Here is a 14,174-nt window from a genome sequence, read left to right as displayed (position 1 = left end):
CAATGGACAACTTCAATTTTAGAACAAAGGCTATGTTTTATCCTGATTTTTCTACATTGCACACAATCTAACCAATTTTTTTTTTAACCTGAGCAGATTATTGACACAGCTACTGTAAACAACCAGATGCATGGTATTGCTCACACTGTTGCACCTTTGATGTCTAACAGTACATCACACATGTTCTGTGCAGCTTATTTTCCATAACCGATCAGAGATGTTAATGGGGAGTGTGCATTTGCCCACTTGCGAGAGCTTTTAGATCATAGCATTCTTATCTTTTAGAGAATGATGTCAAACGCAGAGTGTGGAAAATGGATTGTCAAGTCAACCAAGTCAACATGGTATTACTCACCTCCCTCAAGTACTGAAATCACATAGCAAATGTATTTCACACAACGTATCACCTATTCCTGCCAGCATCAGTTTTTCTCATTATTATCAGTTTAAAAAGTTATTTTTTTAACAAAGAGAGTGATAAGGTCTTGCTGAGAATATATTTCACCCTTCACGTACCTCCATGACCATGATAAACGAAACAGTGAGCTAAGTTTAAACCTGTTGAAAACAGGTCAAATGTAGGCTATTCAAATACAAATAGGCCTACTCAGACAAATTCCTCAATTCAAAACTTGTTCATTTAAAAGATCAGCACTGAATAGCACTCCAATACTAAATACACTGTCAGAGGAGGTACTGATGACAGGGATGCAGAGATATTTTTAAACTAACCGGCTGACCCAAAGAAAGTGAATTCAAGCAGCTTCTACTATGTGGGAAATCATTTTGACTGAATATGGGTGCTGTCAGTGTGCATCAGTCAGCCTACTTGTGTTTTTAACTAGCAGGCTCAGCCAAATATCCTACTTAAAGGAAAGAAGAATAAATGTCTGGACATTCTCATTTACAAGTGTTTAGGCAATATGTATTATTGTTGTTGTTGTTGTTGTTTTTAAATTTCTTAAAACACAGCAAGTATCATTTTCTTTATTCAAGTTGAGTTGTAGTTGGATTATGACCAGATTTTTAAACAGCATGTAAACATAGCAACTGTGGACACTGTAAGTAGCTCAGCCTTGAGGGTCTCTGAGTTTGATAGACCTCACTTCCCATTTGTTCTTGTGATTCAAGGGCTTCTTTGATCTCATTGCATCACTTCTGATTTCAGCTCCTGAAGCTGCAGCTTGGGGAGATGTTTCATATGCTCTGACAAAAGGGATTCCAGCACCCTGCCGAATCTCCTCTGAGTCCATGTGCTGCATCCCACCATGTGCAGAGCATATCTGTGGAACTGATTAGACCCTCAGCTTCAGGCTTTTTATATTTGCTATTAAGTTAGCATTCTTTATTACCCTGTCCTTGCAAAGTCTGTCTTCCTCTCCTGTGTTTAGCATGTCTGTCACACAATGATGAGACTAGATACAGTTGCTACTCTGGTTGTGGTATACCGAATGTGAGATGTAGCACAGAATGCAACTGCAATTCAGATTTATGAGAAATGAGGGAAATAAAAGGAATACTACAATGCAAACAGGGCAAGATTTAAACAAAACAGATACTGAAATTGAGAGATCAAACACAACTGAGATTACCAGAGTTTCCACATATACTAAGCAGACACATGCAACAGAAATTCATAAGAACAAATACAAAGAACTGACCATTAGGACAACACAACACAAAGTTTAAATAAACAGGTACATTAGTAGAATACACAGGTGAAACAATACTGGGCAGGGATTCACAAAAAATTAAACAAGGACAGAGCTGACAAATAATACAAAACCACATAGCAAATAACACCATGGGAACAAAAGGAAAATAGAAACACATGGCAAATGATGCCATGAAAACAGTGACAATGTTATAGAGGAAACTGATGAAGGCTCAGAAGAGAATAAACTGTGTAAGCATGGGTGTCTTCCATGTACAACAGAGGAGGGGGAAGCTTCAGGGTAATCATCTCTGACAAGAGACCAGGAATCACCTGCCTAAGGAGCAAAACATTAAAAGTAGATGAAATTTGGTAAGTAGAGAGAACCATAAACTTATAAATGACTGGATAGATTTAAAAGCCTCACATATTTGAAGCTCATCTTCATACAAGGCAAGTTTAGACAGATGTTTCTTGTGAACTTCCAGAATTGATAACCATGCTGGTAAGCAGGGGCCATGCTGTCTGTTTCCTCTGTCTGGCAAACCACTTTTCCTCTTCCAGACTCTAGCCCAGGAGTTCAGTGTATGTAACCCAACACACACTGAAATGGGGTTAATTCACTATGAATGGCAAAGTGAGTTTTGGGCATATTCAGCCCAAGGGGATGACCTTTGCCCAGTGGAGAGGGTAGTCCAGTAGCTTAGGAGGAACCTCTCCAAGTTCCCTCTTGTACACTGTAGTTAGGGGGCGTTAGCCTGAGTAATGCTGAAGTCTGCACTTAATGAACAGGGCCTTAGCAACCTTGAAAACACTGTACAGTCCCTAACAGGGAATGATACAGCATCCCTTTGAGAAGTCTCCACTATTAAATGTGTTATAGCTTTAATTCTGTGTTACAGATTTAGAAAGATCAGTGAGGAAGTCTACAGACATGTGATACGAGGAAGAGAGAGCAGTTTATCTGTTGGAGTGTGATGTGTAATCCTGGTCATGGCACAGATCGAGCAGGATCATACATAAGTGTCGTGATGGAGAGTATACCTCTCAGTGAGGAACTACATGGTCCTCTGTATTCCTGAATAGTTGGTGTTCAATAATGTATGGGTCCAATCTCTTGTACTATAGGCTCTTCTTCACCTAATCAAGATAGTGTTTCAGCGCTGTTATTCTTAGAAGCAGGGCAATAAAATACATGAAATATATCCAACAAATGATATCACTTCTCCAAGGCTAGTTTAAGTGCAAGCAACTCCCAATTTCCAATATCATAATTTCTCTCTGTGGGGGGCAGTTTGTTTGAATATGGGAAGAGTTCCCATGTTTTTCCTGTCATTGGGACACAACTCTACGTACTCTTACCTCTGACATGTCAACCTCCAATACAGTCAGCATACTTCAGTCTGTGGGCTTGCAGAGAGTCTCATCCACAGTGCTTGAAAGCCTCCTCGGCTTTCTTAGACATTTTTCAGCTTTGATGTGTAGCTGGTTATCTAAGAAGTGACAGAGACAGACTTTCAAGCTTTTGGAATAAATTAACATGCTGTCCATATAAGCTATCATCAACTGTCAAAATCACCAAGGACATTATTAATGAATGATTGAAACATGAAGGGTGAAATAGATAGGCCATAATGCATTGCTAAAATCCTCTAGTGGTGCTAAAAGCTGTTTTTCAATTATCTCTTTCTCTGATCTGGAAGCTACAGAGGGCTAGTTTAGTGAAGTACCATATGTAGCTGCTGAACACCAGCATGCTATGAAAAGTAATGAGGAGGGGGTAGTGGTAATGAGGAAGGGGTAGTGGTAATGAGGAAGGGGTAGTGGTAATGAGGAAGGGGTAGTGGTAATGAGGAAGGGGTAGTGGTAATGAGGAGGGGGTAGTGGTAATGAGGAAGGGGTAGTGGTAATGAGGAAGGGGTAGTGGTAATGAGGAGGGGGTAGTGGTAATGAGGAAGGGGTAGTGGTAATGAGGAAGGGGTAGTGGTAATGAGGAAGGGGTAGTGGTAATGAGGAGGGGGTAGTGGTAATGAGGAAGGGGTAGTGGTAATGAGGAGGGGGTAGTGGTAATGAGGAAGGGGTAGTGGTAATGAGGAAGGGGTAGTGGTAATGAGGAGGGGGTAGTGGTAATGAGGAAGGGGTAGTGGTAATGAGGAGGGGGTAGTGGTAATGAGGAAGGGGTAGTGGTAATGAGGAGGGGGTAGTGGTAATGAGGAAGGGGTAGTGGTAATGAGGAAGGGGTAGTGGTAATGAGGAAGGGGTAGTGGTAATGAGGAGGGGGTAGTGGTAATGAGGAAGGGGTAGTGGTAATGAGGAAGGGGTAGTGGTAATGAGGAGGGGGTAGTGGTAATGAGGAAGGGGTAGTGGTAATGAGGAAGGGGTAGTGGTAATGAGGAGGGGGTAGTGGTAATGAGGAAGGGGTAGTGGTAATGAGGAGGGGGTAGTGGTAATGAGGAAGGGGTAGTGGTAATGAGGAAGGGGTAGTGGTAATGAGGAAGGGGTAGTGGTAATGAGGAAGGGGTAGTGGTAATGAGGAAGGGGTAGTGGAGTAAGACAGGAATTTAGCTGGTGATAATTAATGCATAGCGTTAAACCTCCATACTTTTTCTACACAAAGATGAAGCCCAGTGATGCCGGGTCAAGGGTTGGATAAACCCATGTCTCAGAGCTTCCTCTATTCCTCCATAGCTTGGGTCTCGCGAGAGGCTTGGGGATAAATCTTAGCATGGGGCAGTAGCACTCTGTACACATATATACGCTGCAAACTGAGTCTTGTTTACCCTCATAGCAGGGAATATTGTGACAGTGCTTCAAGGTCTGGTCTCTGTCACTGCAGTTGAGGCACAGCCTGATTAGCTGGTTCCTCTCTTGAAGCCTCAGGAAGATCTCTCCCTCCTCCCCAGAAGGTTCTGTAATGAGTTTTGGCTGAGGAAGGCCCATCACATAGTGTTCCTGCCTCATCCAGCACTGAGAAAAGACTGTTCTGGGGCACTTCTCTCTGTGCACAGAAATTCCAACATTGCAATTCAATTTTTAACACTAGAATAATCAAGACAGTTGGTTTGACCATTTGTAAATTTTGAGATGTAAAAGCTTTGACACCCCTGCCTATTCCTCTATGACTTTTATTATATAGATACATTAGACAATCAGCTAAGGACTTTGAATTCCTCTAAGGAGACAAGAGACTTCACAAAAATTAAGGGAAAGGGAGGACTATATAAAGAGGGAACTAAAGAACATGTGAAAAAAATTAAGGTGGGGCCAGAGATCAGTAGGAGAATGAGTAGAGTTGAGGATGAGAGTGTGACAGTCACACTGCTGAGCAGGCGATGGACAGGTTTCAAGCATGAAATACACACATATTCATTGCCTGTCAAAGACATCTATGGCTTGCCTGGAAAGTATCAGGTAAAGTCAAAGTCAAATTTATTTATATAGCACTTTTTACAACAGCTGCTGCCACAAAAAAAGCTTATCAGATGTCCAAGTCCAAGGATATCTTGCCATCTTCCTTCTGTGATGTCCTTTTTGTGTTCCAGCAATATTTGAGTCCACTTGGATTACACCTCTCAAAACATTATAATAATTTCTGTTAAATCCATGATACTGTATAAACAGTTATTTATAACAATAACATGGACTATGTGAAGATGTAAACTGTAATTCGTAAACACAACATTAACATTGAAAAGACATAAGGTGAGATTATTTTTGACAGGAAAATAACTCATTCAACATTCACTCAACTCAACATTCACTTTTATGCTAATAGAAGATAGTCAAACGTGACTGCTCCTCTTTAAGATAGACTTACAATTCCCACTCCAATCAAATTATAAAGAACACAAGAAGCTTAGGAAACATAGCAAAGAAGCAAAAAGGCTTTCGATAATAGAGAGGCAGAAAAAGCAAGTCTCCTTTTTATATACACCTCTTACAAAACATACAGCTCTGAACATACTATAATTACTAAAATGTAAAACTATTATAGTGATTTGAGGGAATTAAAGAGAATAAATAGATCGTGTGTGTGTGTGTGTGTGTGTGTGTGTGTGTGTGTGAGAGAGAGAGAGAGAGAGAGAGAGAGAGAGAGAGAGAGAGAGAGAGAGAGAGAGAAGATAGGAGGGAAATGGAAGAGAAATGCATGAGGACACATTGGATGCAGTCAGAAAAGAAGAGAGAGAAAGTATATAAATAATATGAGGTTTGGTGCCATCCCCATGCTTGTGAATCATATCAACCAAGCAATGAACTGTCACCAGCATATTCACTTAGCCTCCAGTCTGCCTCTTTCTCATACATGAACAAACACAAACATATGCTTCCTTTTATTCATGAAAAAGCTCTTTTGAGTGATGGTGACTGTTCTCCTCAGTGAAGAATTCACTTGAAGTACTAGTAACATATTACAGTCTGCCATTCGAACTTAAAAATGTCATTTCTGTTTAATAAATTGGTTGGTGTGACATTTTGAAATATATGCCTGACTAGCAAGGAAGTATAGTGTTGCTAGCAAGAAAGTGTAGCATAGCATCATATTGCTATACTGTCCTCCAAAAATATCAGGACAGGTAAAATTCCAGTCTTTAAAATTAAACATTAAATATATGGCAAAGGTATGCAATATTTCCTTTTATTTATGGAATATTTTATGTCTATGACTTGGGAACAATAATCTTTGTGTCCCCTTTTATTTGGTAAACTTTAGTAGTATGTCAAATTATCTTAAATTAAAATAATAATTACATTTAAAAAAATGTAATTTAAAAATTTTATTAATATAAAGTTTGTAATATAGAGTATTGGTTACATGGTCCTTGTTTTGATTTGCTTCTGCATTAGCAATGGCTAGAATATCTACAGCTCAGAACAAGTTTCAAGTTTCAAATTTCAAGTTTCAAGTTTGGTTTATTTATCACATACATAGTCATACACAGTATAACTCGCAGTGAAATGGTTGAGAGTGCTCTGTCCAAACTGAGGAAAATGAAAAACAGGGGTGCATAGAGAAATATATATCTATATATATATATACAAAATATATTAACAATGTATGTACAATATATGTATATTATGTTTATATACACAATGTACAATGTATATATGGATACATATATATGTATGTACACAATGTACAGTTCCATCTTGTAATTGAACATGTAAATGTTACATGGTGGTGGTGGTCCCCACAGTTTATCAGTTTCCCTGATTCAGGGCCCGAATGGCCTGTGGGAAGAAGCTCCTCTTCAGTCTCTCTGTCTTGGTCTTCAAGGAGCGAAAGCGCTTCCCTGACCTCAACAGAGAGAAGAGCCTATTGTTGGGATGGGTGGGGTCCTTCACAATCCTCCTGGCCTTGGTCTGGCACCGTTTGTAGTAGATGGTCTGCAGGTCAGGAAGTTCTGTGTGAGTGATGCGCTCTGCTGAACGCACTACCCTTTGGGGTGCTTGTCTGTCCTGCTTGGTGCTATTCCCAAACCAGACTGTGATGTTCCCCGTGAGGATGCTCTCAATAATGCTGATGTAGAAGTTCTGCAGTACCTTGGAGGGCAGTCTGAAGTCCCTTAGGCGTCTGAGGTGGTAAAGATGCTGACGAGCCTTCTTTGCCAGGGAGTTGGTATGGCGGGACCAGGACAGGTGCTGCAAGATGTGAACACCAAGGTACCTGAAACTATCTACTCTCTCCACCGTGGTTCCACTGATCCTCACAGGTTGGTAGGGCTGCTCCTGCTTCCTGCTACAATCCACGATCAGCTCCTTAGTCTTACTGACGTTTAGGAGGAGATTATTTTCCTGGCACCAGTTTTCCAGGTGTTTAATCTTCTCCAGGTAGGCCCGCTCATCGTTGGCCAAGATCAGGCCCATGACAACGGTGTCGCCAGCAAACTTGACAATGATGGTGGAGCTGGAAGTGCCTGTGCAGTCGTAGGTGTACAGTGAGTAGAGCAGGGGGCTTAGGACACAACCCTGAGGAGCTCCAGTGCTGAGGGTGAGGGTGGATGAGGCGCAGTTGCCCACCCGTACTGATTGTGGTCTGTCTGTTAGGAAGTTGGCGATCCAGTTGCACAGGGATGTATGCAGTCCTAGATCCTCCAACTTAGTAGTGAGGAGGGAGGGGATGATAGTGTTAAATGCTGAACTGTAGTCGACAAACAGCATTTTAACATGATTACCCCTCCCTTTGTCCAGGTGAGTCAGTGTGGTGTGGAGCAGATGTGCAATTGCATCATCAGTGGAGTGGTTGTGGCCGTATGCAAACTGCAGTGGGTCCATGGAGGCTGGCAGTGAAGATGTCATGAAGATGTGATGAAATGCCAGTTGCCAGTACTGTGAATTAAAACATTAAAATGGCTGTTATTAGCATCAGCAACCACCTCCAGAGTACATAATACAATTACAGTTATAATTTCTACACAAAATGAAAACTGTAATACAGAGCATAATTAGAAGGGTTACGTTGTATATGTAATGCATACTTTGTCACCTGTGAAACATGGCACAGTGTGGCAACTCCAAGAATCTGCTCACTCATCTGTGTTGGTAACTAAAGAAGGCACTACAAAAGCAGCTAAGGTGTCCATGAGGGATTTTTGCCTGCTGAAATAAGTCACCCAATGTATCTACTAAAGTAGACTGAATTGAACTGACACTTTTATTCAAAGCAACTCACAATTATGACTGAGTACAACTTGAGCAATTGAGAGCTAAAGGGGCATGCTCAGGGGCAACTTTTGTAGTGGTGGGGCTTGAATCAGCAACCTTCTGTTTACAAGCCAAGTACCTTGACCACTGAGCTATCACTGCCAGTAGAGCTAGAGATTTAGAAAGCCCCCAGTACTAGAAGTGGATACAGTAATAAAGCAGTGAAGACGACCATGAAAGACCATGAGATATAGGATCCATGTAGTGAGGCAGTTCCACTGGCAGCCCTATATGCCAAAACTAACAATAATTCCACCATGTTTCACAGATGAGCTGGTATGCATCATATTATGAGCAAGAGCTCTCGTCACTGTAAAATGATGGTGAGACAATCAAAAAAAATATGATAGGCATATAGAAAATTGACTTTGGGTATCATTTTACATGTTAAAGGGCATGGGCAGTTTTATACCACTGCTAAAACACATTTTCTAAAATTATAATTTTTTTTTAAATTACACAAATCCAAAAGCTCAAATTCAGTTTCTCAAAAGACACATCTGTCTGGCAAAAGCAAACGACTGACTCAGGAACATGTTAACTGTGTTCATAAATAAACTTTGTTCTCAAAACTCACAAATGAATTAAATGCATGTCATAAAGCCGTTGTCCATTAATAGACAATTTGCATGGCCAGAAAAACAGGAGGTGTTGAGGAGGGGAGAGAAACAGGGTGACAGTCATTCATGAGTCTGATGGGCTGTTGGTGAAAATGATTTCCTAGTCTGGTGGTCGCATGTAGCACCTGCTACATTGCAGGGCTGTGTTGGGGATGGGTTTGAACCTTAATGATCTTATGGGCTCTTTTTCGGACCACGGTGCAATATTTGCCCTTCAGTAGTTTTAGGGGTGTCCTTGAAATTGAGCTTTCTTGACCTCCCACCTACTGCCTCCTGCCTACCACTATTGGTATTATTAAACCAAGTTATCTCAACCTGCATTAGATTCCTCTTCTGCCAACCGAAACAAACTGAGATAAGACGTTTTCAAAGTCATTTAGATCCATTCCTCCTTCCATCTTTATCCAAATCAAGCTTAACTGAGTCAGCTTAGCATTTTTATACATACCACTATACTGATTGCAACATAATGCGCCTGTCATAACGCACATTTGTTTCCCCACTCATTTTTTTCAGAATATTTTTAGATTTGCAATTTGGCTGCATCAGGTCAATATTGTCTAAAGGTTTTGCCAAAGGTTCTTTACATTTTTTTTCCTAAAATCACTTTAGCCCATTAATGCAAAAGCTGTTTTGAGGCTATGCCATTTTTTTTATTAGAGTCGTTTTGGAAGATGTAAATGCATTAGATAAAGAAATCATAGATTATTATGACAGCTTCTGAGAGGCAGCCAATCAAAACAGATCTAGAAAATTGTATTAACTAATCCCATCTTGGGTTACAATGGGCCCTTATCTCAAATTTCAAAAATAAACTAAACCATTCTGAAAGAAGTTGCTTAATAGCTAACATAAAGAACAGTCACATCCTGGGATAATTTTCCCTGTGATTAGATTTCCCTGCATACGAGAGTGATTTTCCTTACCTAAGTTCTCCTTGTGTGTAAGAGTGGTTTTGCTTGTGTAAGGAATCAGTTTCATTTGCTCGCTCATGAATTTTGACAATGGTTTGACATTTGCCCTTCATTCTGGCCTTATTAGTTCCTGTATTTATACTAGTTCCTTTTGACATCCCTCTGCAACATCTTGTCGTCATACAGCACACTTCTTAACTGGTCTGGTCTTCACTTTGTTTTCCCAGCCAGTTTATTTCTTAGTTTCATGTTCTCTTTGTTTCCCTGTATTTCCCTTTGTTATTTTATCTTATTTCTATGTCTTTCTTGTTTCCCTGTTACCTTAGCATATTCTTAGCTTTTCTGCACTGTTTCTTAGCTCTCGACTTCTGGTTGTGATCAGCCTGGGTTCTTCCTGTATGTCAGTTCATTAAGTGTGAACTCTTAATGAATACATGACTGGATTTCCCTAATAAAGCACCTGTGCACTTTCATCCTACCTCCTCTCACACACTAAATTTACTATAATATTAAAGACTAAAACTAAAAAGTTTTAGTATAAAAAAAAGTTTTATAATATAGAAATGGGGTGAACTGCTATTGTTCTCTGTATAAAGTGTTTTCAGTCCTGACAAGTGGGTGAATCTAGTAATTAATCCAGCTGAGAGGATAGAAACAGCTTTTTCACAGAGATATTCAACCATCTTCTCTCTTTCACATCCTGGAAAAGAAAAACAGTAATAGTGAAAGATAAGAGAGAAGACTGGCTTAAGTGGCCTTAAATGGCAAAAATCCTACCAGTGCGTTTCATTATAGTGCATGACTCAGCTGGCGGTGCAATATCAGTGCCTTTCATTATAGTGCATGACTCAGCTGGCAGTGAAAAAGTTTTAAAACAGTCCTGCCTTTCTTGGACATCTGCATACTGCAGCTCATGAACTCAGTCTTGGGTGGGCTCAAGTTCAGTATTTGAAACATTTTCTAACATGATTTCTACAATCTTCCAACTGACCAGAGGGCAAACTGTCATAGACTCACCACATTCGGCCTCATTAGCCAAGGTTAGAGAGAGCAAGGGAAAGGGGGGGGTGGAGGAAAAGAACTGACAGGTGACTGCATTCGTTGTTTGTACTGTTTACGGTACATTAACCAAATGTAATGGTTGTGCTGTTTTTGTTTGAGTCTATCTGCAACATTATTCAGTCATAACAGAAGATTTACTACATTAACCAGTCTAAAAGTAGGAAATTCAGTGCTCCAGAATTGCTTACATTACTTCAGTTCCATTTTATTGTTATCACTCTCTTTTTTTTTAAACAGGTTTTAGGTTTTCTCATTTTTCCATGTACACAAAGCTCATGTATACTAATTTCCAAATCTTTAGTACAGACAATTGTTGCAACACTACTGGTTTTGGACCAATACACAACCAAGGCATGTGTAACCAGCCAGCTAATCTTTTCAGACTGTTGTGCATCCAACATTGAATTCCGGAGAGGAGACGAGAGGCTGATTCATCTCTGTTGGTGTTACTCCAACACTGGGTTATTTGCTTTGCAGGGTGACAGGAACATTTAAATGCACTGGAGAGTGGGACTTTTTTATACCTTCCACTGGTCTCCTGGTCAGCTGTATCTCTCATGCAGAGGATCAGAGTCTTCTAGTTTAAGTGAACACTGTGTTTTGTCTGCTGCTTGTCTGTTCTATGTTATTACTTATATTGTGACACTTCTATCTACAAATTCCTTCAAACTGAACTGCCTGACTGGAAAACTAAAATTAATGCTTCAACTGAATTATCTGGATTTTTTCCTGGATTTGTCTTTGTGTATTTTGGACTGTGAATGGCTATTACAATCTGTCAGTGTCTATTAATAAGATGAGCCCTTACAGATGTATTCTTCCACTGTGCCATGCTGCAAGTAAATCTGCAGTTTATCCAGTCATCAGCATTTTCAGACTGTTGTGAAGGGCGCTTCAACAGTTTTTCACACCAAACTCTGACTCCCAGGTGATAGTTGTGTGCTGGCTAATGTGAAACATAATCTGGGGATGTTTTCAAATGGGGAAAACTAGTTTGTTTGCTTCTGTGTTACAGGTTTGTGCCAGGTCTTCTGGGTGATTTCCTCACTTGGACCCAGTGCCATTGTTGCATCCCCATGTTGGATCACTGTGTTGGATCAACAACCACATGGCCCACAAGATAAAAGGAGGAAGAGGAAGAGAGAGAAAGGCTGGTTGTGATGGGAATGAGACTTGTGTGGTGTTATGATTGTGCACTTTTTTTTGCATCTGACTGATCTAGAACTCCACATACGACCTTGATTTCTGTGTACACTGTGTGTGTGAGAGAGAGAGTGGGGAAAATAATTATTTGATCCCCTGCTGATTTTGTAAGTTTACCCCCTTACAAATAAGGGGTAATTTTCATGGTAGGTTTATTTTTTAACAGAGAGAGACAGAATATCAACAAAGAAATCCAAAATATCCAAATCCAAAAACATTAAATAAAGCGTATAAATTCATTTGTATTTGATTAAGTGAAATAAGTATTTGATCCCCTACCAGCCAGCAAGAACTCTAACCCCCCACAGCCCGGTTACGTGCCCATGAGGCACACAAATTAGTCCTGTCCCTTTAAGAAAGTATTCTTAATCTCGCCTCGTTATGTGTATAAAAGACACCTGTTACAGAATCAGTCTCTTCCATTCAAACCTCTCGATGACCATGGGCAAGATCAAAGAGTTGTCAAAGGACATCAGGGACAAGATTGTAGACCCGCACAAGGCTGGAATGGGCTACAAGAAGCTTAGTGAGGAAGAGACCACTGTTTGGCGTGATAATTAGAAAATGAAAGAAATACAAGATAACACTCAATTGCCCTCGCTCTGGAACTCCATGCAAGATCTCACCTTGTGGGGTAAGGATGATTCTGAGAAAGATTAAGTGTCTGCCCAGAATTACACAGGAGAAGCTTGTTAATGATCTCAAGGGAGCTGGGAGCACAGCCACCAAGAAAACCATTAGTAACACACTTCGCCGTAATGAATTGAGATCCTGCAGTGCCCGCAAAGTCCCTCTACTCAAGAAGGCTCATGTACAGGCCCATCTAAAGTTTGCCAACACCTGAATGATTCAAAGAAGTCTTAGGAGAATGTGATGTGGTCAGATGAGACCAATATTGAGCTCTTTGGTATCAACTCGACTTGCCATGTTTGGAGGCAGAGAAATGCTGGATATGACCCCAAGAACACCATTCCCACTGTCAAACATGGAGGTGGAAATATTCTGCTTTGGGGCTGTTTCTCTGCTAAGGGCACAGGAAGACTTCACCGCATTGAGGGGCTGATGAATGGGGCCATGTACCGTAGAATCTTCAATGAGATCCTCCTGGCATCATCTAGAACACTAAAGATGGGTCATGGATGGGTCTTCCAGCATAACAATGACCCAAAAGGCAGCCAAGGCAACAAAGTGTCTAGGATCTGAATATGCTTCTTAAGAGTGGCCTAGCCAGTACCATAATCCCATAGAAAATCAGTGGAGGGAGCTCAAACTTCGAGTTGCCAAGCAACATTGTTGGCCTTGGTTGCTCCTGATGTTACACTGATCCCCTCTTTAGTTAATTCCAACACTTTGTAATACACTTGCTATGCACCGTATTGACTTTGTTTCATTTGTCATTCCACTCACCAATTGCTCGCCCTTATCACGTCATGTTTTAATGTTACGAACTTCCCTATCTAGACTGAGATGTAACAGGATGCTGCTGTAGATGGTATGGCTTTGCTATGCCCATAAGTGTAATACTTTTTGTTCCATCTGGACCTTTTGAAAGAAGGAATCATCACTCCAACTGTACTCCACCTCAACCCCAATTAATGTAGTAAACACTGTACCTTTTAACTGCCAGTCACTTACAGACAAGGTTGTTTTCCTCATTAAATTAATTACTGATAAGGAACTTGACTTTTTCTTGTTGACAATCAAATAGCTATTTAGATCTAAAGATACTATCTCTTTCAGGTTATAAATATTTTGCCAAATCTGCAGAGCATTCAATGGGAGATAGTCTTGCAATGTATTTTTTAAAAGAACTTGGCTATAACCAGTGTCAGCCTTTTTGATGTCAGATCTTTTGAATTGTTATCCATTAACATTCATAGCAAATGTACATTTTCAATTATCTTGATTTTCCAACTAAATCTGCACAAACCTTAACAGGTAACTGAATTGTTTACTCAAGGGGTTTGATTACTCACCCAGGCCTGATTACTTCCACACCTGTTCTCAATCAAGAAATTA

The sequence above is a fragment of the Electrophorus electricus genome, chromosome 20, assembly GCF_041902795.1.
Source record: "Electrophorus electricus isolate QZ-2024a chromosome 20, ASM4190279v1, whole genome shotgun sequence".
Taxonomy (NCBI): Eukaryota; Metazoa; Chordata; class Actinopteri; order Gymnotiformes; family Gymnotidae; genus Electrophorus; species Electrophorus electricus.
Note: the sequence above shows the minus strand (reverse complement) of the source record.